At 44.1% G+C, this 23642-nt stretch overlaps 1 protein-coding gene and 1 long non-coding RNA gene across 15 annotated transcripts in view; one reads left to right on the top strand and one right to left on the bottom strand.

The window, feature by feature from the left end:
- Positions 1–23642, top strand: part of NEDD4L (NEDD4 like E3 ubiquitin protein ligase) — a 342576-nt gene that overhangs the window by 85664 nt on the left and 233270 nt on the right. For 2 of the 14 annotated variants that reach the window (XM_070627752.1, XM_070627764.1), the window contains exon 1: positions 6511–6649. The exons of the other annotated variants lie outside the window; for them this stretch is intronic. The gene's annotated coding sequence lies outside the window, so the exon portion shown is untranslated. Of the gene's footprint in view, positions 1–6510; positions 6650–23642 lie in introns of those variants that run through there. 14 annotated transcript variants of the gene reach the window in all.
- LOC139084577 (uncharacterized) lies at positions 5995–9214 on the bottom strand. Its single transcript, XR_011542069.1, has 3 exons — positions 9091–9214; positions 7886–8120; positions 5995–6622 (listed from the first exon to the last, which is right to left on the bottom strand). It is a non-coding gene; the product is annotated as an uncharacterized lncRNA (long non-coding RNA).

The raw sequence follows: 23642 nt of genomic DNA on the forward strand, positions 1-23642 counted from the left end.
TGACCTTGTTGTGAAAAGAAGTGAGTTTTGTCAATTTGCTGTTTTCTTGTTTAACCTGAGGGGTGGCTCAAAGGTCACAAAGATTTATGAGCTTTTTTTTTTACAGAAGAAAAAGAATGCTTTCAAAGATCACCAGTTAACTAGCCCCCAGCTTCCGCAGACAAGCCCAGAAGTCAGATTGCTCAAGGGCTTATCTGGAGTGAAAGAAACCCGATTTCCCCTCCAAAACTCCTGTCTGCCAAGCACCTTAGCTCTTTGAAATCCCCTGCTTTCTTCTCTTGTTAAGGTGGATTTGAGAGAACCTATCTTCCTACCTTCTCATTTTGGCCAATTTGAATAAACCTTTCTCCATCTCCAAGCACTGATGTCTCAGTGATTGGTTTACTGTGCATTGGGCACACGAATTTGAGATTAAGAGGTTCAGTATGTACAACTAGGATATACAGCTATGTGCTGGGGCTTTGGGGAGGAAAAAAAAAAAGAGGAAGATTGGCAACAGATGTTAGCTCAGGGCCAATCCACCTCACCAAAAAAAGAAAGAGGTTTGGTATCAGTACCATGAGGTTCGATGGTGTCTCACACCTAGGAAAGAGGAGGATTAGTTAATATTACATAGCGTAGGCCTTTTCCCTGTCGTCTGATAGTAGGTATTTAAAATAGTACTTTAGGTGTTGTTATGTCATAGCTTCCTACTTAGATAGAAATATCAGGTGCTTCAGTAGTATTTTTTCATTGTTGTTGCAATGGTATCTGACATCTCTTTATTTTGTTCTTTTTGGCCAGAACAGAAAACGTTCCACCCCAAATATCATTTCTTGACTATGGTTATATATTGAGAGCAGAATGTTTTTTATTTTCCAGTTTAGTCTTAAGGTCATCTTACTGATCTCTTTGAAGCATTATGGAGTTCAGAGAGGAGGGGAATTTGTCTGTTTTAGAATTATTTATTGAGTTTTCTGATTATAAAAGAAAATCCTGGAAAAAACCCCAGAATCCATAGAAAAAAATAAAGAAGAAATAGAAATTACCCACCATCTCATGCAGCCACTATGGAATACAGTATGGAGATGTCTCAAAAACTGAAAATGGAAATACCATATGACCCAGCTATACCACTACTGGGTATTTATCTAAAGAACTTGAAGTCAACAATTCAAAGTGGCTTGTGCACCCCTATGTTCATTGTAGCACTATTCACAACAGCCAAGACATGGAAACAATTGAAGTGCCCATTGACTAATGACGGGACAGAGAAGATGTGGGGTGTGTGTGTTTGTGTTTGTCTATATATGTGTGTGTATACACACATACACATAATGGAATACTGCTCAGCCATAAAAAAGACAAAACCATCCCATTTGCAACAACATGGATGGACCTTGAGGGTATCATGTTAAGCAAAATAAGCCAGAGAAAGACAAACACTGTATGAGTTCACTCATATGTGGAAGATAAACTAACACATGCACAAAGAGAACTGTTTAGTGGTTACCAGGGGGAAGGGAGGTGGGAGGTGGGCACGAAGGGTGAAGGGGGTGCATCTATATGGTGACTGACAAATAATAATGTACAACTGAAATTTCAGAACATTGCAAACTATCATAACCTCAGTAAAAAAAAATTACCCACCATCTCACTAGACAGAGGTTAAGAGCAATGACTGTTTTAGTGTATCTGGACTCCACTCTGTGCGCATCGGCAGACCTGCTTGTGAGATGCGTACTCTGAGGGCAGAGCTGAGCCTGTCTTTGCAGTGCTTCGTTCCCAGCACCTCGAAGGTAGGAGCCAGGTAATTGCATGTAGAATCATTGTATGTGCAGTGGTATCACTCAGGGTCCAACGGAGGGGACCCAACCCTGGAAACTGCTCATGCAGGTGTGGAGGCTGAAAGAACAAAGGGGCAACCCTGAGATAATGCAGAGGGAACAGCTGTAGGAACAGGCCCCACCCCCAGGACTGGGGGAACCTAGAGAATAGCTGGAGTAACCTGAACCCAGGGGCTGTGAGGAGGCCCAGTGGGGATGGTGCTGAGCCCTGAGAAGGGGCGGTTCTCCAGCTGTGCTGGAACCTCTGAGGTGGGGGCGACGCTGAAGGATGGGTGCTGGAAGGAGGAGGGGTCAACTGCTGATGCTAGGGCGATGCTGAAGGAGCCTGGAAGACGGGGACGGCTCTTCCTCTCCTCCGCGTCTCCCAGCAGGGCCTCCTCTGGGCCCTAACGAGAAGCCAGCTAGAAAGGGAGTCGGGAAATGTAGTTTATAGAGTCCTAACCCAAATGTCACAGGCAGAGAAGGGAAGGGCGGATTTGGAGTTGAGAAGACAATAAATAACCAGCGTTGCATGCCATTTTAAAGAATTAAATCTGGAATCAGAATCTCTAATGTAACGTATTTTTACTGTGAATAACATATCAAGGGCATCTTCCTGTATCAGTAGATGCTGCTCTACACGATCTTTCTCTACGGCACAAATTCTGGAGTCAGATTCCAGCCGAGCTGCTCATTAAGTGCATGACTGACCTGTTTGTTTAGTGACTTATGCAAGATTTTCCTCATTTGTAAAATCCACCAAATTGTGAGGATTAAGTGAGATCATGTCAAAGTATTGGCACTTTACCCGGGCTGACAGTACCTGGTAATAATACTAGTGATGATCATTATTAGTCTAACTGATTTAACCAGTCCCATTAGATGTCTAATGAATTGCTTGTTTTTTTCCCCCTTCATGAGTATTCTTGTAAATGCATCTTTGCCCACTTGTCTGGGTCTTTCCATCACAGAAGTGGACTATTCACATCAAACTCTCTGCTACTTAAGGCTGTTTGTATATTTTGCCAAATTGCCTTCTAGAAATATTGCATCCATTTTTGCTCTTCATTCTGAAAGAGTCTCTATCCCCCCACATTTTCACCAGTCTGGGTATTGTTATTGTTTTTTTTGTTCTTTGTCCATCTCCTCAGTTTAAAAAGTAGGCTTTTGTTTTTTATTTGCATTCCTTTGATTATCTGGTGAGATTAAAAGTGTTTTTCATAGATTTGGACGGAAACAGTACTTTATGACCAAGTGCCTGGGGCCCTGACCAACTCACTGGTTTTATTTAGCCAAGATCAATTTTTCTCAAACTCTCTCAGCATCATTTTTCTCCCTGGAAGATGGGGATAGTAGGAGTAGTGTCCATGTTGTGGGGTTATTGTAAGGACGACAAGAGATAATGGAAAGCAGGGTTGAGTCAGTGCCAGACTTTTGGTAGTTAACTTTTTTTTGTTTCCTGAGGAAGATTTGCCCTGAGCTAACATCTGCTGCCATTCTTCCTCTTTTTTTTGGCTTGAGGAGGATTGCCCTGAGCTAACATCTGTTCCAACCTTCCTCTATTTTATATGTGTGTTGCCACCACAGCATGGCTGACAAGTGGTGTAGGTCCACACCCGGGATCTGAACCCACAAAATCCAGCCGCTGAGGCAGAGCATGCTGAACTTAACCACTACACCACCAGGCCAGCCCCTGAGTTAACTTTTAAGTTAACCTCAGCTCTTACTAGGTGGTTGGTCTGTTGATCTCAGAAAGGTGAGCTGGAGAGACCTGCGGGTAGAGGAGGGCATACTGAGGTCGGGGTTTTCAGAGATGGAGCAGCTCCTAGTGATGGTCAAGTCCAGCATGAGTGTGGGTGGTGAGGTAGAATTGGGTGGAGATGCTTGGGTTCAGGAGGCTGTTTATGAACCAAAGGTGCCCCATAGGCATGGGCCCTGATGTCATTTAGGATAATGCAGGATTGGGGCCATAGAGGAAGATGGTGACCCAGGTTCCAATGTCACTTTTGAAGAGAGGATGGGGTACAGGGGTGTTGAATGACTGACAAGGTGGCTGTGGATGAAATGCAAGGAGGGCTCTTCATGACAAGCAGAGGAGCAGGGGTTTGGAGGCCGTGGTGGAAAGCTCCAGTGTAGGAGTCGGCCCTGGGCTGTGAAGTGTGGGAGAACTCCTGGCCGGCCCCAGCCTGTCCTCTGTGCAGAGCCAAGCTTCAGGTGTGACAAAGAAGTAGGGAGACCATTTTGGAAAAAGAATGTGAAGAGGGTCCTGATGGGCTTGGTGCGGAGGCTGGGGAAAGGCGAGGAGTGGCACGAGGTTGCTGCAGCCACACGCGGCCCCAGACTTCTGAGGCAGTGACGGCCCTGTGCTTGGTTTAATGTTACCGAAATTTCGCTGTCTTGAAATTCTTAATTTTTGAACAAAAGGCCCACATTTTCATTTTGCACTGGCTCCCACAAATTGTGTAGCCATCCTGAGAGGACATGCAGAGCAGATGTGGGTGGGAGAACTGACCGAATGTGGGAGTGCTTGCAGTCAGGGGCCCGGGAGGACCCCTGGGGGAGGCAGGGATTAGCCGTCTCAGGACTCCACGTGGAGCCCCGCTCAGAGGTGTTGGGTGCCGGTGTGAGCTTTGGCTGGTGCTGGAGGCCCGGGACTGGAGGTTCCTCTTGGTTAGAAATAGGGTGTTCAGCAGGGTGATTGATGGCCTTCATGCTGTGTGTGTGTGTGTGTCACTATGTGCCTGTGTGTGTTTTGGTAACTTTTTTTGGAAATTATTTCAAACTTAGAAAAAGGTTGCGAAAATGTGGTTGCAGTGGTTTTGGTGCTAGAGCAGAAGTTCGCTAGGGTGGCCCTGTTGACAGTTGAGCTGGATGGTAACTTGTTGCTGGAGGCCGACTTGTGCGTTGTGTCTGCTGCATCCCTGGCCTCTGTCCAGTAGGTATCACTAGCACCTCCTCCTGTTGTGACAATTAAAGATGTCACTACGCATTGCCAAATGTCCCTTTTATGATGGAGTCACCCCCCAGTTGAGAAGCCCTGTACTAGAAAAACCTGAGTTTCTGTCTAGCTTCTGCCTCTGGCAGCCACTCGATCTTGGGCGGGTTACGGCTCTCCCTCCCTAAACTTCAGTGCTCCTGTCGGTGAATTATGATGGCTATTAATACCAGTGTTCTGAATGTGCTTATTTTTGCGTAAACAGCATCGTGTTAAAAATTTTTTATTTTTCCTAACTTAAGGGGAGATTGGCCAATATTTCAAATGTGTATTTGCTAATTACAGATTGTGGGGTTGTTCTTTATGCCCCTTGTCCTGTTTGTTTATTCGTTCTCTCTCACTTGGGCTTTTGAATGTCCTCTTAATGCACATGGCCTCTCTTTGCTACCCCTCATCTTCTCTGCCAGCAAATCTTCTCCATCCTGCTGGGCCCACCTCACCTGCCAGGTCTCTCTGTCCACAGGGCGGGGCTGCTGTCCTCGGGCCCTGCATTGTAGAAGGAGCCAGGCTGAGAATGTGGTTTGTCGGTCAAGCTGTGTGTCCCCGGGGAAGGACACGGGACCCAAGGGGGGTCACCCTTTTTCTCCCCTGGAATCACCCACCTGAGGACTGTTTGGACTGATGTTGCGTCTTATACTGTTGTCTTGCTGAATTACTTGGTCACTTAGCTCCTGTTTTCTCTTTCCAGCTCTGTTAGTTTGCTCGGGCTGCCGTAACAAAATACCATAGATTGGCTTAAACAGTAGAAATTTATTCCTCGCAGTTCTGGAGGCTAGAAGTTCAAGATGAAGTTGCCAGCAGGGTTGTTTCTTGAGGCCTCTCTCCTTGGCTTGCTGATGTCTGTCTGCTCGCTTTGTCTACTCATGTGGTGTCGGTCTATGTCCATATTTCCTCTTATAAGGACACCAGTCCTGGTCTCTCTCTCTCTGTGTCCAAATTTCCTCTTATAAGGATACTAGTCAGATTGGATTAAGACCACCCTGCTGGCCTCATTTAAATGTAACCACCTCTTTAAAGGCCTTATCTCCAAATACAGTCACATTTTGAGATGCAGGGAGTAAGGCCTTCAACATATGGATTTGAAAGTGGATGCACAATTCAGCCTATAACACTGACTTTATTTTACACTTTTTGTGGAAAAAACCAAACTGTAGTGGATTATTAGGTCTTTCTTAGAAGAAAGATGAATCCATGTTTTTGGTATTTTAAGATTTTATTATTTGATTGGTCTAAGAAGTTGGTAAGAATTGAGATGTCCCTTGACTACATGATACACTAGTAAGGGCCTCCACGTACAAGGAGCCTAATAATGTATTTGTCTTGAGTGAAACTGCAGATTCCTTCTGAGAAACTTACAGCCAACTGCATCTTGCATGAGCCCAAAGCAGCAGAAGAGGAAGCAGTGTGCACAGGGAAAAGATGAACTGTTGAAGGGTTAAGACAGGGCGTACCTCCAAACATTGACTGAAGGTGGAGGGACGCTGACAAGTGGCGCTGCCTTATACGGAGCCCCATATAAGGTAGGGTCTAACTGCGGAGGTAACTGCAGGGTTCTGAGAAGCTGAAGAGTGGTGTCCAGGTGGCAGGTTCCTTAGGCAGCAAAGATGTGAAGTGAGATGGCTTTTCTAGAGAGGAGCACACCTGGGGTGCACTTTCCTGGGGGTCCAGTTAAAGTTAGTCCTCTCTCCCCTTGGCACCTGAAAGTGGAAAGTTACCCGTGGCAGCAGCCAAGACCTCCGCATCGTCTTCAGAACTGCTCATGCGCTTGAGTTTTCCGGCTTTATCTCACCCTTCATGTTTGGTGTCTTCTAACTGAGACGGCCTGCGTATAAGGAATTAATGCCGCCTGGTAAGACTTTTCTTGGTGGGGGCGGAGGTTTTACCTTCCTGGGGCATTTAAAACTGCTAATTCATCCACAGTCATAGTAGTTTTTATGTTATCTCAAGATTCTTGAGCTAGTAATTCATCTCTAACATAGTTGACTTAGTTTTCTTCTTTCTGGAAAGATTTTGTTTAGACCTTGGGCTTGTGAACTTTTCTCTAGGAACGAGTCTAAATGGGCCTGATTAGTTTTCTTCAATGGAGATGTTGCTTTGGGGAAAAAAATTTAAGGAAATGAATGGATTTAAAATGTAAGGAAAGTTGTGAATTTTTCTTAAAGGGAAAAGAAATGGGCATCTGCGAATATTTGTTTATAAATTGTACAGTGAGAGATGAAGCTTTACTGGGGATAGTAATTTATTTCTGTGCAGTTTATCGGAGTAAGGCCTTTTCTAGTATTGGATATTGAGTAGAATTGTTATTTTTTGGAAGTAAGGAGGATTTTCTTTTAGGTTTTGTTATGTTTCATTGTTTGCCTGTTGAAAGAATTTGATACAGATTTAAATGTAAATAGCTGAATAACAGCATTCTGTGCGAAGGGGTGCTGCCTTTTGGTTCTGGAATCACTGCATTCATTTACCTGCTGTTTACCCTGCCGGCCAGTGCCAGGGACCTTTGTGTTTTTGATAAATTTTAACTACTGGTTAGAAACCTTTGTTTCTGGTGCTTAAAAGGAGAAAATTAAAAGCCTCAATTATTTGGGCTGACAAAATGCATTTTAGATCCGAGCTAGATTGCTTTGAATATTTACTTAGGAGTAGAGGAGGAGGGCCGGGACCCCTCTTGCAGAAAGAGGGGTATGAGGTGCTCCTTCAGGTATCCGGCCCCTTTGTGAGCTGGCTGCCTGTACCTGCTGGCCGTCACTGCATGGTGGCCGGGCTGGCAGACACCAAGGCCAGGGCACTGTTTTCCATACTGGGGGGCCTTGGTTCCATGGGAGTGGTGGTCACTCTGATCTTGCCTCGCTCCCCTCCCTTGCCCCAGGGAAGACAGTGTGACTCCCTCACTCCTGCAACTACAAAAGGACTTTGAACTTTGTTGGGGAGTTCAGGCCACACCCCCAGCCAGACTGAGGGAATGGAATGTAATCTACTTTTTAAAAACCCCTGCAGGGTATTTCATAAGTTCCCTGAGTGTCATTTTCTGGTGACTAACAGCCTTGAGTTTTTGGAGTCATTCCGGTGCCAAATGTGCATTCCTTACCTGCTCTCCTGAGAAGATTCCTAAAATCATGCCTGTAGGGACAGACTGCTGCAGCGGGGGTGGAGGGAAAGACACTGCTGCTTCTCCCTGGAGAAACTGTTGGAGGACTGCTCTCCATGTTTCCTATCTGCCTTGTCCACCTTCTTTCCTTTTCCTGTTCTTTCTCCTCAGTTTGTCCAGGCTCCATGACTCTCACTCCATTTATACTGATGTTTCCTGCCTCATGGTTTGTTTGCTTCAGGAGGTCAAGGATGAGTTGTAGTTATTCAGAATTTAAATTTCTGGTGTGTAGTCGGTGCTCAAGAATAGTTGCTAAATATGAGGGTCCAGAACCAGTGTGAAAATACAGAAATCCCCATAGCATGGTAATTTACAGGATGGTTGTGAAGATAAGGCTGTAGACTGGTCACTGGTGTGTGGGAGTGTGTGTGTGTGTGTGTGTATGTAGGAGGGGCAGCCTGAACAAAGCTTACTGGTGTCTTAAGGAGTATTGGACATGAAGGGTCAAGTGTTAATAGTCATTTAATTGACTGGATTTTGAAATAATCTGGGATTAGAGAACAAAGAGGGGGCTATGTAAGAGAGTGGAGTGGGGAGCAGTGCTCAAGGGAGAGCCATAGTCTGGTGGTGACCAGGACTGCCTGAGTCTTTGTGAGTTCGTGCAGGAAGAGAATGAGAATACTGTGGTAGGCAGGGGTGATGATTCGAATATACTCATAGATACTTGATGAAATTGAGTGTCAAATAATCTATACCATGGGATAGAAAGAATCAGTGAGATTGAGTAAATATTGGGTGACATAAAGAATCTGTTGTGGCATAAAGTGGTTCTTACTCCCCATGAAAACAATTTAATTTGTTATTATGAAAAGTATAACACATGCTCTTTGGAAAAATAAGAAAAGATAAATGGAACAATAGCAACTCAGAATGATAGACTATTCTCAAAGTGGAAACATCCCCTCCTCCCGCCACCCAAGAGGAGCCTTCACTAATGTTTGGTATGTTTTTCCCCACAGGGTAATTCTTGATAAGAGTCCTTAGGAAGCCCCAAGCTTTGGAACCAAGGAGTGAGATGAACACTGAGGAGCTGTTCAGTTTTTGGTGTAGTCTTCCCAGGAGGGGGGCTGGGGGGGAGAGAAGGAGAGAGAGTGATTCCGGGCTGGGATGCCGGGAGGATAGGGGTTCAGGGTAGAGATGCAGACCTGGGAGGGCCCTGCATTTAGATTTCGGTGGCTTCTCTAGCATGTTTCCATCCAGATTTTCCCTGGGAAGAGGGGGACTTGTGAACACAGATTGCCAGACTCCAGCCCCGGAGATTCTGATTCTGGAACTCTGGGGTGGGGCCTGAGAATTTGCATTTCCACTAAGTTGCCAGGTGACGCTAGTGCTGCTAGTTGAGGGACTATTTAATGCTTTGAGGATGACTGTTCTACCCATGAAGACGTCCAGAAAAACTGGTGCTCCGAGACGATGCTCCGTGCTGCTCCTGTGGTTTCTTAGCACATCTTCCTGCATAGAGTCTTGCAGGGAACCAGCACCTGTGCAGTGTGGCAATGCAGAATTGCAGGACAGGTACCAACCTTCAACCACTGTGGACAGCCACTTGCAGGTTGGCTGACGCTCTTCCGGTAACCTCAGAGTTTTGGGGGGAGGGGAGGTAAAATGATCAGGTCCAGGTTATGGAAGGAGTCTGGTTCCAGTGCCTCTTTGGGAATTGGTCCCAAGCTGAATCACGCAGACTTGCTGGTGGAATGGTTGTATCATTGGCTTCATCATCCTGTGGATGAATCATTGGTCCCTGACTTTCCGTAGCCTCTCATTTGATGTTTAAAAAAAGTCACCTTCATAAATGTAACAGCCTCTTTATAGACAGACCTAAAGAATAGCAGGGGCTTTGTAAATGCTGCAAAATGTGTCCCAGGGCCTGTAGTTGGGAAGAGGCTGACATCTGTGTCTCCTAGGGTGCGCGTTGGAAGATTCAAAGCAGCAAGCCGGTAAACTTTGTTAAACATTGACAGTCAAAACCAAGGACAAAGCGCTTGGCCTTAAGATTAAACATTAATTTCAAATTATAGAAAGAAATAGCATTGAATAGATGTTGATTAATAAAAGAAAAATGAATAACGTATTTGATAGGAAACCCTTAAAAATAAAGTAAAAAATGGACATGTGATGTGGGCCTTAGAAAAGGCCATGAACCCAAGAAAAGTTCTCTAAAAGGAAAACTTGACCCAGGCAGTCCTCAATTTACACGACTCTGTGGTGATTGAGCTCGTGCATGTTTGCTAGACTGTATGGAGCCTTCTGCTGCTCCGCGGCTGAGAACTTGCAAGGGGCCGAATAAGGTGTTAGTCACAGCTCCTTTTAGCACCTGTGGAGTCCCAACCAGCAGCTGGAACCAGGAAACTGCAGTTTCCCAAGTGCTCCGAAGCTGGTGCCAGGGCAGGATCGGGCAAGCCTAAATATTATTCACAATATCCAGTTATTCATCAGATATTTATGGGGGCCTCCTAGGTTTCAGGCAGTGTGCTGAAATGGGAAAAGTGTGGCTGCCTAGGTAGGTAGAACAATGAAGGGAGTACATTGTTTTGGAATTTCTCCCTTCCTATATTATGTGAAATCCATATTATGGCAATTCAAAAGTAATCAAACTTCATAAAATATTACTGTGAAAGGCATAAATATTTTAAAATGTATTTCAGATGGTGTTTCAGAGAACAAGCACACTGACAATCTAGCATCCTGCAGGTGCCTTAAAAAAGAATACCTTGACATCCTTGTTTTTTTGGTCCTCTGAAAGCGTTCTGTTGGAAGTAACACAACATTTGTAATTTTATTTCTGGTCTATCTTAGTTATACGTCTCTTTGAAGCGGTACACACCCAGCTGGTGACTGAGATTATTCTGCAGTGTGAAGAAGAACTGGAAAACTTGACTTGAGTTTTAAGTTGAAAAACAAAAAAGGTTAATACTGAGATGAACTCCTTTAGTCTTATATATTTCTATGAGGAAACTGAAAAAAAAAAAATCAACAAATTTTTATTTTGCTTTTTTAAAAATGTCATAATTCAAAACACAAGGCAAAATTCCCATAAGCTAGGAAATAGAATTTTTCCGAGTCACTATCTTGTTAATGAGTTGTTCATATGAGTTATGTCTTTGTAATAAAATGGAATTGCTGGATAATGAGGCTCAGCTGAAATGTTAAATCCGATAACACACGGTTGCACATTTTAAGGAAGCAGAGCTACGGAAGCAGTGTTTCTGCCCAACGTGAGATCAATACATCTAGCTTACTTGTCTCCTTTTAAATGTGAAGCCAGTGTCCATGAAGGTGTGGTCTCAGGTGCACTGATACCTGGTAGATTTTTAGAGATGAGCATCACTCACTGTGTGCTGCTGGTATTCAGCCATAGAAATGCTAGAATGTGAGCGAGGAATTAGGGAGTGGTTCAAAATAAGGGGTTGCTTTGTGGGTCTCAGGCCATGACAAGTCCTGTTATTCTTGTCACCCCCAGGATCTGCTGTCCTGTGGTTGACATCTGCAGCTCTCTTAGGTTTGTGGCACTGGGAGGCATGGCTTCTTGAATTTTCTCATGGGACAGCTCAATTCTGTTTGCTGCTTTTCCCTTGGCAAAGTTTGTCTTCACTCTCATCCCAGCTGGTGATTTTGCTTTTCTGTGTTGTTTCAGTTTAGCTTTTGTGCAGCCTTCAAGCTGACTTCAGCCACCCCTTGGGCTAGCGACCTCTTGCACTTTCTTACAGAGTCCTTCTCTTAAAGTCATCTCTAGAAGGATTCTGATGACCAGCCCGTTGTGGAAGAAATTTTGCTGTTCTTTATAACAGGAATTTTAAACATCCTGTCTAGAGCCAGCTAGCCACCATAAATCCTTTCTGGAATGAGATGTGGAAGAAGATTAACAAACAGACCAAAAGAAAGTACTGTTTACAGATGCTCTTATTTCATTTCTATTGGTTATTTCATTCATGATATTTTGAAACTGGCTTACGAGTAAGGAAGCATTCTGATTTGTGAATAATCTTTTGTGTTTGAGGTGGATGGGGATTGTCATTATTGTTCCCGTGTTGTCTTAGAGAAGTTACATATGTACATATTGAAAATGTTGTGTGCTCTTGGAGAAATCTCCTTAGACTGAGCTGTTGGCTCCTCATGTGTGGGTCTTCTAAAATCACATCTCAGAGCTGGGAAGGGACATCGAGGACCATCTGGCTCGTTTTCCTCCCCCTGGTGATAGTTCTGTAGGTGATAGGCCTTTCCTCTCCCTCCGGTGCCAGCCGGCCAGCTGTCCACCTCAGGAGGCCACCTGTCCACCCATGGAGGCCACCTGCTCCGTGTTTGACCAGAACCTTGTTTGAGAATAACCGGAAGTTCCTTCCCATCAGTAAGACGCATTTGCCTTCCTACAGCTCTTTACTCCCTGGCTTGGGGTTTGCCCTCTGCAGCCTCATAACATAAAATGACTTGGCTTCTGCCACCCCACCCCACTTCCTGCAGAAAGAATCGTCTGTTGTTTTTTTTAAACCAGGTTAAACATTCCTAAGTCTTCATGTGAAATTTGTTTGTTTATTAGCTATCCTGGCTACTTAAAAACAACTTTTTTGAGTTGTTACTATATTTAAGTAGTTTTGAACTAAAAGTGTAAAGAAGGCTCTGCAGTGAGAGCTCTCAGTCTGTGTCTGTCTCTCTTGCACACCTGTCTCTAGCCAACTAGTTCCTGTCCTCAGAGCCAGCCAGTTGTGCCAGTTTCTTGTGTCTTTATAGAGTTTGCTTTACGTACATGCAAACAGATATTTGTGTGTGTATACACACACACTTCCTTTTTTTTATGTAAATGTTAGTGTACTCTACAAAATGTTCTCCACCTAGCCTTTTCATTATGACAGTACATATTGAATTTTCAAACCTGTACACAGAGAGCATCCTCATTCTTTCTCATGGTTGCTTAGTGTTGTATGGATTCTTACTGACTTAAACAAAGCAAAACAACCACCACCCTCCTCCTAAGTCATCCCGTTTGGGTTTGAACATAATGCTGGCCCAGGGCACAGTATGATGACATTCCCTGCTCTGGACTTTGAATAACGCACGTGGTTTACACTGTCATAGCCTTGAGTCATCCTGAGCTTGAGATAAAATACAACTCCCAAGATATCCCCCCCTACTTTTGGTGCTCTTTCATGCTGTTTCTTCCATCCTGCCCCTTCTGCGTTGGCTCAGGCAGCTAAGTACACACAACACTATAAAACTCCATCCTGTGAGATTTGGCCCGTCACCCATTCTGATGAAATCTTTTTGGATTCTGATCCAGTCATCTGACATTTTATCCAGTTGTGTATGTCAGCTACAAATTGGATTAGCCTGCCATCCATATCCTGATCCAAAATTTCCTGGCTTACGGTGTTCGCCATGATGGAGCTAATAATAGAGCCCCATGACATAACCTCCTGAGGCCTCCCTGGAGGTTTCTAATGATTATATTTTGGATAAGAGTTGGCAACTGGGTAAAACTAAGTCACTGCTAACTTTAGTATCAATGAGCCTTCACGTCATCATCTTGTCTAGAAGAACACAGCGTGGTTTGGCCAAAGGCTAGCCAAAGTCTGTGTCCACTACATATGTAGCAGAATAGCCCTGGAATTATTAACCTTATCAAAAAAGGAAGTAAGTTTGCATGTCTTATTCTTAACAAACCTCAGCTATGGATTGTTTTTCTTTTCTAAATGCTTGTAAAATATTTAGCAATTTACTCTAGAACTTTGGATTGATGGCATTTATTCACTCAGTAATTCACTGCCCCTGAAACATTTGGGTGCCCAGCTCTTTGCTAAAGTCTAGGAAAACAGTCTAAGCAAGCTAGGAGATTGCTTTGTGGCCCTTGGGCCTTGAGCAGTTGCCCGTGGCCCATTTTTCTTGTTGCTCCCTGTGATCTGCTGTTTAGCCCCTGCCCTACATGGCTAATTTAAAAAGCAATGACAATAAAGGCTGAGAGGAGAAATAGAGGGTACCGTGGGAGGTTATTGTAGGAGGACTAAACTAGTCTGGGAGCCCTGGAAAGACATTGTCAGAAAACGTGACGTTTAAGCTGACACCTAAAGGACAAGCAGGAGATCTGAGCAAAAATAGCTAATTGGTGGTTCTGGCAAAGGGAAGACCTACCATAAACCCAGTCTGTGTAATTTTATATTAGGATTCATAACTTCTTTTCTTTCAGAGTTGGGACTTTTGCCCGTCTCTGCTGTCTGCTTCCTCTGACGTGCCTGGCCGGTTCTCTCGGCCATTGCGGGCTGGGGCTTAGTCGAGCCGGGCGCAGAGCCTGGCTGTCCCCAGCACCATCCCAGTTCTCTATTTTGGGGTCTTGGTTCTCCTTGTTGTCTTCCTCTACTTCCTTCTAGTGTAGTCAACAGTGGATGGTTATTTTACAAAATCTTCACTCCTCTCCAGGAATTAGAAATAGTCATCTTCTGAGGATTAAGCTGGTAGCAAATAAGGTATTTGTGGGAGCAAACCAAGAAATTAGCTGTGAATATGTGGCTGAAGAGTTTGGGAATATCCACAGTTCCAACCGGGGTGACTTGGGCGCCATCTCTGGGAGGCAGCGTTGGAATTTGGTTGCAATCTGTGAAGGGGAAGCCTTGGTACCTGTGTTGCACTGTCCGGACAGAGCCTGGGAATGGAAAGGGGTGAGGCGGTCTGGAGTGCAGGAAGTAGAAGCCTAGAAAGGTTGCTTTTTGGTGCTTCCCTTTGAAGGCCTGTCCAGGGACCCGTAGCTCAAGCACATGGGGAGCAGTGGCGGGCTCCCTGTTGTGAAGATGGGCAGGGTATGAGTGTGGATAACTGAACTAAGCTCTTCGTCTGAGTACACGCTCACCATGCAGCCTTCCAATTAATTATAATTTGTATTCAACTTGCCTACAGAGTAAAGGTGCCAGTTATTGGTCCTCAGCCTTTAGATCCATGCCACAGGCCATTTTCTCATTGTAAAATCTAAGACTTGACCCTGGAATGGGTTTCCTACTAGCTTTGTTCATGTATATATTCTCCAAGATGCTGGGAGCCCTTGGCACACTGACATGAGTCACGCTTCTGACCCTACTGATGAGATTCAGATCTGGGACTACAGAATTCCCCTTGGGGAATGTCTTCTTGAGGGCCTGGCAGCCCCTCCCTCCCTCCTGAAACCTGGACCTCTTCTAGTTCCTTCTAGTCAAACTACACATTCCACTCAGAAACCCAGGCTTCACTTTATTGTGAGAGGCCAGAGTTATGACTACCATGAAAAATAAAGAGTTTTAAATCTTGAGCTATGATTTTTGGTTTTCAACAAAGTGCCATTGTTTATTAAGATCATTTTTAGAACTATAAACACAGATAATTCTTGTCTTGGTGATCTTGGAGGAATTTAAAAATGTTTCCTGTCTTATGAGTAGGGGTTTGGAACAAAAGAACCATTGAAAAATGGATTCTTTGAAGACTTTTTACATGGAGTTTAACCAACTCTTCTGGTAAAAAGAGAGTTTTTAATTAGTGGAAGAGAGTGACTATGTCCTTTAAGCTGGAACTCTTGCCAGCTTATTCATTTCATGGACACTGTTCATTGGCCTGTCGTCTCGTCTTCCCATAATCACTGAGTTACTGTAGATTTTTGGCATGCAGAAATTTAACATTTCTAAATGAGAGCTGCTCTAAAAATCTATCCACTCGTGGAAGAATTTGCATTCTTGCTGAAGTGGACATTTGAGTCATGTTAGATGTGAGTCTCAAGGGGATGTGCATGTCCCTTAGCATATGACTGAGCCTAGCCACTATCCACTGCTAACTCCTCAACCTATCACTAACCCCTAAGCCCACCTGCTCCCCCATCTCTTCTTCAGGGATGTATTTTATGGGCGAAATGATGTGTGATAGGGATATCTACAAAGAACTTGGGGTAGCCACCTGGAATGCTCTATTCAAAAGTCAGAAACAAAGGCATCTAATGTCACTGAAAGACAGACATGTAATGGTAGTACTTAGAAGGCATGGGTCAAAGCAATATTTAGTTGTAGGGATGGGGTAGAAAGTAGGAGAGAAGCCTGAGAGATTTCTGTGCAAGCTGTGCAGAATTGGCGTTAGAATTGACAGGAATCATGTGGGTGCTTGAATGCGATTCTGTTGAACTTTATCTCCTTGGCAATCTTGCCTTTCTGGAGCAGGTGGATGTGGTTGTGGCCGATGTAATTGTTTCTCCCGTTGTCTTCAGTTCACCTTCTGGGCCTGGTCTGTCTTCACTCCACAAGGCTCCCTCTAGGTAGTTTTCTAGGTGATCAGCCACTCCCATTCCTTCTGCTGTTCTATCTGATTTCAGTTGCCTTTTTCTACCAGTCCTTCCCCTCTGAATATTTGCCAGTATGTCGGTAATTCTCCTAAAGGGACCAAGAGCCCCTGTTGGGATTTTACCTCTTTTCTTGCTTCCTGAATACTTTTTCTGTGAGTACTATGCAAAATTTAGCAACCTTGTTAGGACACTCGCCTGTACTGGCCTTAGCAGCTAAAATTCCCCGGTCACACACTCTATGAAGCTACGATCACTGCTATCGCTCTATTTGTGTAATGAGTTTTAAAGTGTCTTGATGCAGGGGGACTGTACTATGCTATACAGTCTTTGCTTCGTTCAACTTTACAGCTCTTAATTCATAGGTACTTAAGTTGCATGCTGATATTCAGTATTTCGGAGGAAATTTTGATCCTGGAGTATGGGATTATGGTAACACCTGTCTCCTTTCCAGATAGCTGAATTCCATAGTTGAACTCTTCCGAAGTATTCTAAGTTATGATTGAGTTAAGAATAGGGGTCCCTTCCTTCTTTCCTGTCTTCCTTCCTTCCTTTCATGGCAGGTTATTCAAATCCTGCTGCGTTCTTGCATTGAGTTGGTGCCCTTAAAGCTGCACTGGCCAGTTGAAACCTTCTGTGACTATGGAAATTTCTCTCTCTCCCCTGTCCAGTACAGTAGCCACTATGCATATGTGGCTGTTGAGCACTTGAAATGTGGCTGGTGTTACCAAGTAACTGAATTTTAATTGATTGTAATTAAATTTAATTAGCCTCATCTAACTAGTGGCTGCTGTATTGGACAGTGCAACCATGGAATTTAGTTGAGAAAATGAGACTTCCTAAAAGAGAAAAAAACACAACAGTGATTTATTACTTAAGTGCCTGAATAAATGATTAGTGTGAAGGAAGGCCCAGAGGAAGGCACTGGGCCTTCCACACTGGGTGTCCATTTCTGACCTCTGTACTGAACTCTGGTTCCTGACTTCTAACTACCTGTTGGACATCTCTACCTGTGCACTAGGAACATAACCGCAGATCAAGAAACTCAAGTTCTTTTATTTCCCTTAGCCTCAGACCCCACTCTTCTTCCTTTGTTTTCTGTCTCTAATAGCATTGGTCCCTGCTAACACTGAAACTGGAAACTTGAGTTGATGCCTTCTCCTTTGCCTTGCAGAGCCAGTCTGTCACCAACCCATGCTGTTCCCCCCAGGAATAGGTTTGGAACCAGTCCTGTGTCCTCCATTCCCAGAGCCACTGTGCTCATCTGCCAGACAGTGTAGCAGACCATGTAATTAGTGTCCCTGTCCTCCTATCTCTGGATTCGCCTTCCTTCAGTCGGCCTTCTGCTCCTGTCATCCGGTGAGCCTGTCACTTTCCTGCTAAACGTGTTTGCCCTGCACAGCACAGAGAATGAAGCCAGGCCGGGACAACTCTTCCCTTCCCCCATCTCGCTGCATACTGACTCTCCATTTCGAGGAGCCCACCTGCTTCTTCCCTTGACTGAAAGGCTGTGCCTCCCTTTTCCTCATTCTTAAAGGCTTGGCTCAGATGTCTACTTATCTGGGCCTTCCACAACTTTCTGGCTTATTTCCCTCTTCCCACCCCTTGCAGGTACATTAATTCTGAGTTCCTGCAGAATACCATCCATTGCTGTTATGAAACTTACTATGCCATCTTGTAATTGACTTAGGTATATGTTGTTCTCCTGATATGTAGAAAGTAAATTCCTGTGGGCTAGAATTCTGTCTTACTGAGTCCTTACTCCTTGTGCTGTTTTCAGCAAAGAGTAAGCACTTTTGGTTGAACAACTACATGGACCTGAGCAGACTGTTGGGGATGAATAGGTGCTGTGTGGGTTAAGAAATCAGAAATGGCTTAGCTGGGTGGTTCTGACGCATGCCTTGCATAGTTTCTGGCATTTAGCAGGCAGAGATCTCTCATGAGGTTGTAGGCAAGATGTCAGCCAGGGCTGCCATTGTCGGAAGGCTTGACTGGGGCAGGAGGACCCCCTTCCAAGATGATTGACTTACGTGGCTGTTGGCAGGAGGCCACAGTTCCTCACACCGTGGACCTCTCCTCTCATAGGGCTGCTTGAATGTCCTCACAACATGGCAGCTGGCTTCCCCCAGAGTGAGTGAGCCAAGAGAGAGAGGAGCTAGGCACATTGCCTCTTAGGAGCTAATCTTCAAAGTTATACACTGTCACCTCCTCCATATTCTGTCTGTTAGGAAGAAGTCACTAGGCGAGGGATGGGAAGTAAGCCCTGCCTCTTGAAGAGAGGACTGTCAAGAATTTGTGGACATATTTTAAAATCATACAACATAAATTCTGAAAGTTAGTCACCTTGAGCATTCAAATTATGTATGCGTCTGCTCTGGAGGGCCATTCTTTTTACTTCTTCCATTTGTTAACTTTCCATTTGGCATGACAATGGCCATAATCTAGTAGAGGCTGAGAAATTTAGGTTGTGCAGAATCCTGTGTTTGTACAGTTTTTTCCAGAACTACTGTAATATCCTTGTGACTTCCCTGTGTTGAGAATGCTGTGTGTTGGGCTGGCAATGGTGAACAGCCACCGTGGGTAGTCCTGTGGGTTGGGGCTGTTTGCTGTCATCAGTACTATCTGAGCTTGAGCTGCATGAGTAGTCTGGTGTTGGGCTGCTCTCATCTTCCAAACTGTATCTTTGTTCTCACCTCATACATCTTACGCTTCTATTCCACCACTGTATTATAGGGATATTACAGGTATGTGTACATATCTTACCTCCACAGTTGATTGCAAGCCCCTGAGGAGCAGAGAAGAACGCGTCTTGTTTTGTGCTCCTTTCTGCCAGCACAGTGCCTTGAACATAATGGTCACTCAGCGCATATTTGTTGAATGTATAATTGAAAGGTTGAAGTGGAGAACTGAGAAAGAGAGAAAGGTTAGGAGGGGTGGCAGCGGTATAAGATCGGGAAACCTATCAAGAGAGTGAAGAGGGGAAAAGGTTTAGAGGGCAAGAATCGGGGTGGAAAAGACAGAAGGTGAAAGGGGACGGGATATGGCAAATTGGAGATGACAAGAATGTAGGGGCAGGACAGGACTGTATAGGAGATTTTTAAAAGATGTATAGAACAGGATCTTGTCTCACATTGGAGGCAAGAGAGGTAGGAATGGAAAGCTTAATGATACCTACTGTGTAGCAGGCACAACATGGACACTTCGTACGTTAGCTTATTTATTTTTTAAAGTAACTCAAGTTAATTGTATATATAACTTAGATGTATCATTTAGATATTTCAGTGGTACAAAAAATACTGATCATCTCTTTAATCTAGGGAGTGTTTACTTTGAGCCTGCAAGTATTATGGGTAATAGCTAGAACTTTATATATGGAGCTATGTATACAGTGGAATATGGAAGGTAAATACACAAACTAATTTATAGGAGAATGACCAAGATGTGCAAATCCCTGACTTAGGACTTCCTTGTCTACATGGACAGCTGGTATATGTGATACCTGGGGTCACAGTGGATCCCTGTGGAGAAAGAATACTATTTTCCCAATCCAGATGGCACCTTTTTTAGGGGAGATCATCTGACATTGTGAAGAATATGTGATAAAAGATAAAAAGTTTCCTTTTCAAGACAGATTCACAGGAGAGAAGGTAAATTTTGGTATCTTGAGTTCTGAGTTGGAAGTTGAAATTTCTTTTAGCATAGGAGTAATTTTGATTATGTATTGAATAGGCTTTGTGGGTAGACATGGGAGTCTAGTAACCACTTATGCACCATTTTTATGAGCAGGGCTGCTGAGTTCTAAACAGCTGTCTTACCAATGAGCTTTCAGAATACCACCTGTTTGTAAGCTGGGATTTCCTCTATGCTACTGTCATCTATGGCTTGAGCATCTTATCTTGTTCTGTGTCTTGAAGAATTAGAAGATTAGGTGGAAAAGAAAAACACATGTCAAATGCATAGAATCGTCCCTCTTATGCAACAACAATGCAAAACGATAGCTTAATAGTCACAGGAAGAGACACTGAAGTCCTGAGAATACGCATTCTGTGGTTATTTGGCCTGTTCTTGTCTCTTCTTGTCTTGTGCTTCCTCTGCCTTGTATAGTCTGTCTCTGAATAATATTTTTATTGTCATAAGCCGCCTTAGTTAAATATTTAATTCTACTGGAGTCATAACCAGGGACCAAAATGTCGTGCATAGATTTTATGAAAGTAATAAAATGCTTCAGAAAGTATAGTTGCTCGGCTTGGGGCCCATTGCATCTGATAAACGTCACACACCTGGTCATGTGTTTCCTTACAGAATGACGGTGGCTGCTTATCTGTATTCGAGCTTGTTATTTGGAGGAAACAAAGATAAGAAGTTCTGTTGTATGTCAGCAACCCATGTGTAGAAACTATTTTTTGTAGAGTGATTTTTTTTTTTTCCTGCTCCCCTGCCACTTAACTTGAGAGAGAAGTAAAATTTCCTGCAACGGCTGCTTGTAAATAGTAAGTGCTCAATAAAAGCCCTGTGCTGCCTTCACCTCGCACCTGTTGCCTACAAATATGCAAGAGAACTCTTTTCCCATCTTCCACATATGCAGCTCTATACATTTGTGATTGACGAAAGTTAGGTTTATTCATTTTAGAAATGGAGCAAGCCTGGATGGTGCTATTGCCAGAGATTGTAAATTTTTCTGTTTTTATGTGTTTCCTGAAGTTTCCACAAAAATTTAGCTTCCAGACAAAAGTACTTAGTGTTTCAAAAGGAAAATGATGCAGATAAGCAAAAAGAAGTTATTCATTATCCAGAGGTAATCACTATCAGCCTCATCCTTTCTAGATCTTTTCCACTGCATTGATATTTATTTAAAAGTGAGATTATATCGTGTATGAGGGTAAGCTAACTGCTAAAGAGCCTTCAGTTTTCAGTGGGAATATACTGTGCAAGTCTGTTTGCAGCTCGATCTCCGGGCAGGATCTGTAGGTGATGGTGGAGGGCAGAGGTTGGGATGGGGGATGCCCTGTGCCACTCCTTTCATGGGGTTTTTCTCTTCTTGGCCTTCAGAATTTTCTCTGTTGAGCAGGAGGATGGGAAGGAGAAAGGAGAATGATGAGTGGGAGGGTCTTATGGGCCTGGTCTGGAAAATCCTAATCGTTTCTGTCCATAACCCATTGGCCAGAACTTAGTCACATGACTGTACCTAACTGCAAGGAATGCTGGGGAAGGTAGCCTAGTTGTGGGTCCAAGTGGAAAAGTGCAACAACGGCTTGTTGAACAACTTGCTTGTCTCTTAATTCAATTGTATAAATAGGTCGTGAAACTTTTTTTTTAATGAAATAGTTTATTTTGAACATGTTTTTGTATGCTGAATGTGGTCACCTCTCCATCTCTATCCTGTGTGAAGACCCACCATCTCTTGCTAGACTTTTCTAATTGGTCTCCCTGCGTCTGTTCTTGTTCCCTTGTAGTCCATTCCCCCACAACCACCAAAGTGGTCTTTTAAAAACTTAAGTCAGATTTTGTCACTCTGCTTAGAACTTTCCGAAGGTGGTTGGGATAATGTGCACCCTGTACTGAGGCTGGCCTCTGGGCTGTCTGACCCCATCGTGCCGTGCTGGCCTGCCTCCCTCTGCTCCCTGTTGCCATCTTCAGACTTGCTCTCCCCCAGGACTTGGGACTTGCTGCCATCCTGTGTGTAACTTCCTGCCCCCCACCACTACCCTCTGTCTCCTTCAGGTTTCAGCTCAAATGTCTCCTCTCCAAAGACACCTTTCCTGACCACCAGCCGTAAATACCCTCCTCTCTCCCTCTATTCAGTTGCTTTCATTTTACTGTCATATTGTCATCCAAGCACTTACCATCATCCAAAATTATTGTGCTTGTTTGTTTTCATTACGTATTTACAGTCTGTCTGCCTTCTAGATTGTGAGTTCCTTGAGGCAGGAACTCTGCCTTGTGGCACACATCTGTACCCCAGATAAAGTGTCTGACACACAGCGGGTCCTTAGTGAACACTTGTGGAATGAATGAAGGTCCTTACAGATTGTCACACATTTTTAATGACAGTCTTGTAGCCCAGTGCGTGGAATTGCCGTGAATATTTACTCTCTACTTTTGAGAGACTTTTACATCTTTGTTTCAATTAGGAAAGTGCTTTGGTGACTATCCTTTTAGCTAGTTTTTTGGTTTGTTTTCTACACAATTTGTGCTTATTTTCTTAAGATTAATTCCTAAATGAGAATTTGTTTAGTGAAAGGGTGTGTGTACAGAATTGTAAGGTGTCGTTATGTATTCCCATCTGCCCTCCAGGCTCTCCTGGTTTGTCTCCCCTTCTGTGGTTTACTCTGAGTAACACTGGAAGGTGGGCCAGGTTGGGGGGGGGAGGCAGCTTTTTGTCTGTCTTTATTTCTATATCCCTAGATCTTAGAACAGGTGCTCGTTCTTATTAAATGAATAAATCAGTTTTCATAAAAATTATGATCATCCCTTCACTTAAATTTATTTTTATTCATTGATTCATGTAAATATTCCCTGATTTTAAAATGCATGCTTTTGGAAAGTAGGTCCACCCAATTGAGAACAACCAACGTGAATCTAAGTCTAAGGGAACCAGGTGTTAGCTGGGCTTATCGTATTCCTTAGAATCCAAACAAGGTTTGATTGACCCGCCTGTCGAGTTTGTGGAAAGTCCAGGACTCTGCCCAGGATTTCCAAAAATTCCAAGGGCTATGAGACAAAGAGACAATTCTTACTAGAATTCTAGTCTTCTGCTCTGTGACTTGTGACTGACTATACCTTGGTTCCATCCTCGACACAGTCCCTTGTTTGTCTCCCCCAAATCAGTCCCAAGTGCAGGAGTAGGTGTGGAAACAGAACTGCTGCTCTGTCTGAGTGGGTCATCGGAAGGAGTTACTGCTTGGCAGACCCTCCATCCTCCTCAAAGGCACTTTCACCCGCCTGCTGCCGGGTCAGACGTGTCCTTTAGCCAGCACCAAGGACTGGCCAGGAGACCTTGCGCTTTCCTTTAACAGTATCCACCCTCCATGGGTTTCACCCAATGTCCCCACCTCTGCACAGTGGTGTTGGGAGAATTGCTGGTTTGAAATATTTCTCAGTGCAGGGAGAGGCAGAGAATTGGGATGGGGGAGACGGGAAGACAGAAGAAATATGCTCCTCCCAACTGTTCTCTGTCCTCCATTTCTTCTGGATGTTTCTTGATTCCAGCTCAAAGTCTTAACCCCTTAGCCTGGCAGACAAGGATTTCATTTTAACCCATGATTCTCCGTTTGTTTGCTACGGGCACCAGTGGGCCATAAGGTTGTCCCATGTGTGCTATGAACTGTACACAGGTGTGCTGCGAAGTTTTGATCCATGTGTAAAAAATACTCCCACTGTGGCATTCTTTGAGCTGACTAGGCCATAGGGGACATCAGATGA

The sequence above is a fragment of the Equus przewalskii genome, chromosome 7 (assembly GCF_037783145.1).
Source record: "Equus przewalskii isolate Varuska chromosome 7, EquPr2, whole genome shotgun sequence".
NCBI lineage: Eukaryota > Metazoa > Chordata > Mammalia > Perissodactyla > Equidae > Equus > Equus przewalskii.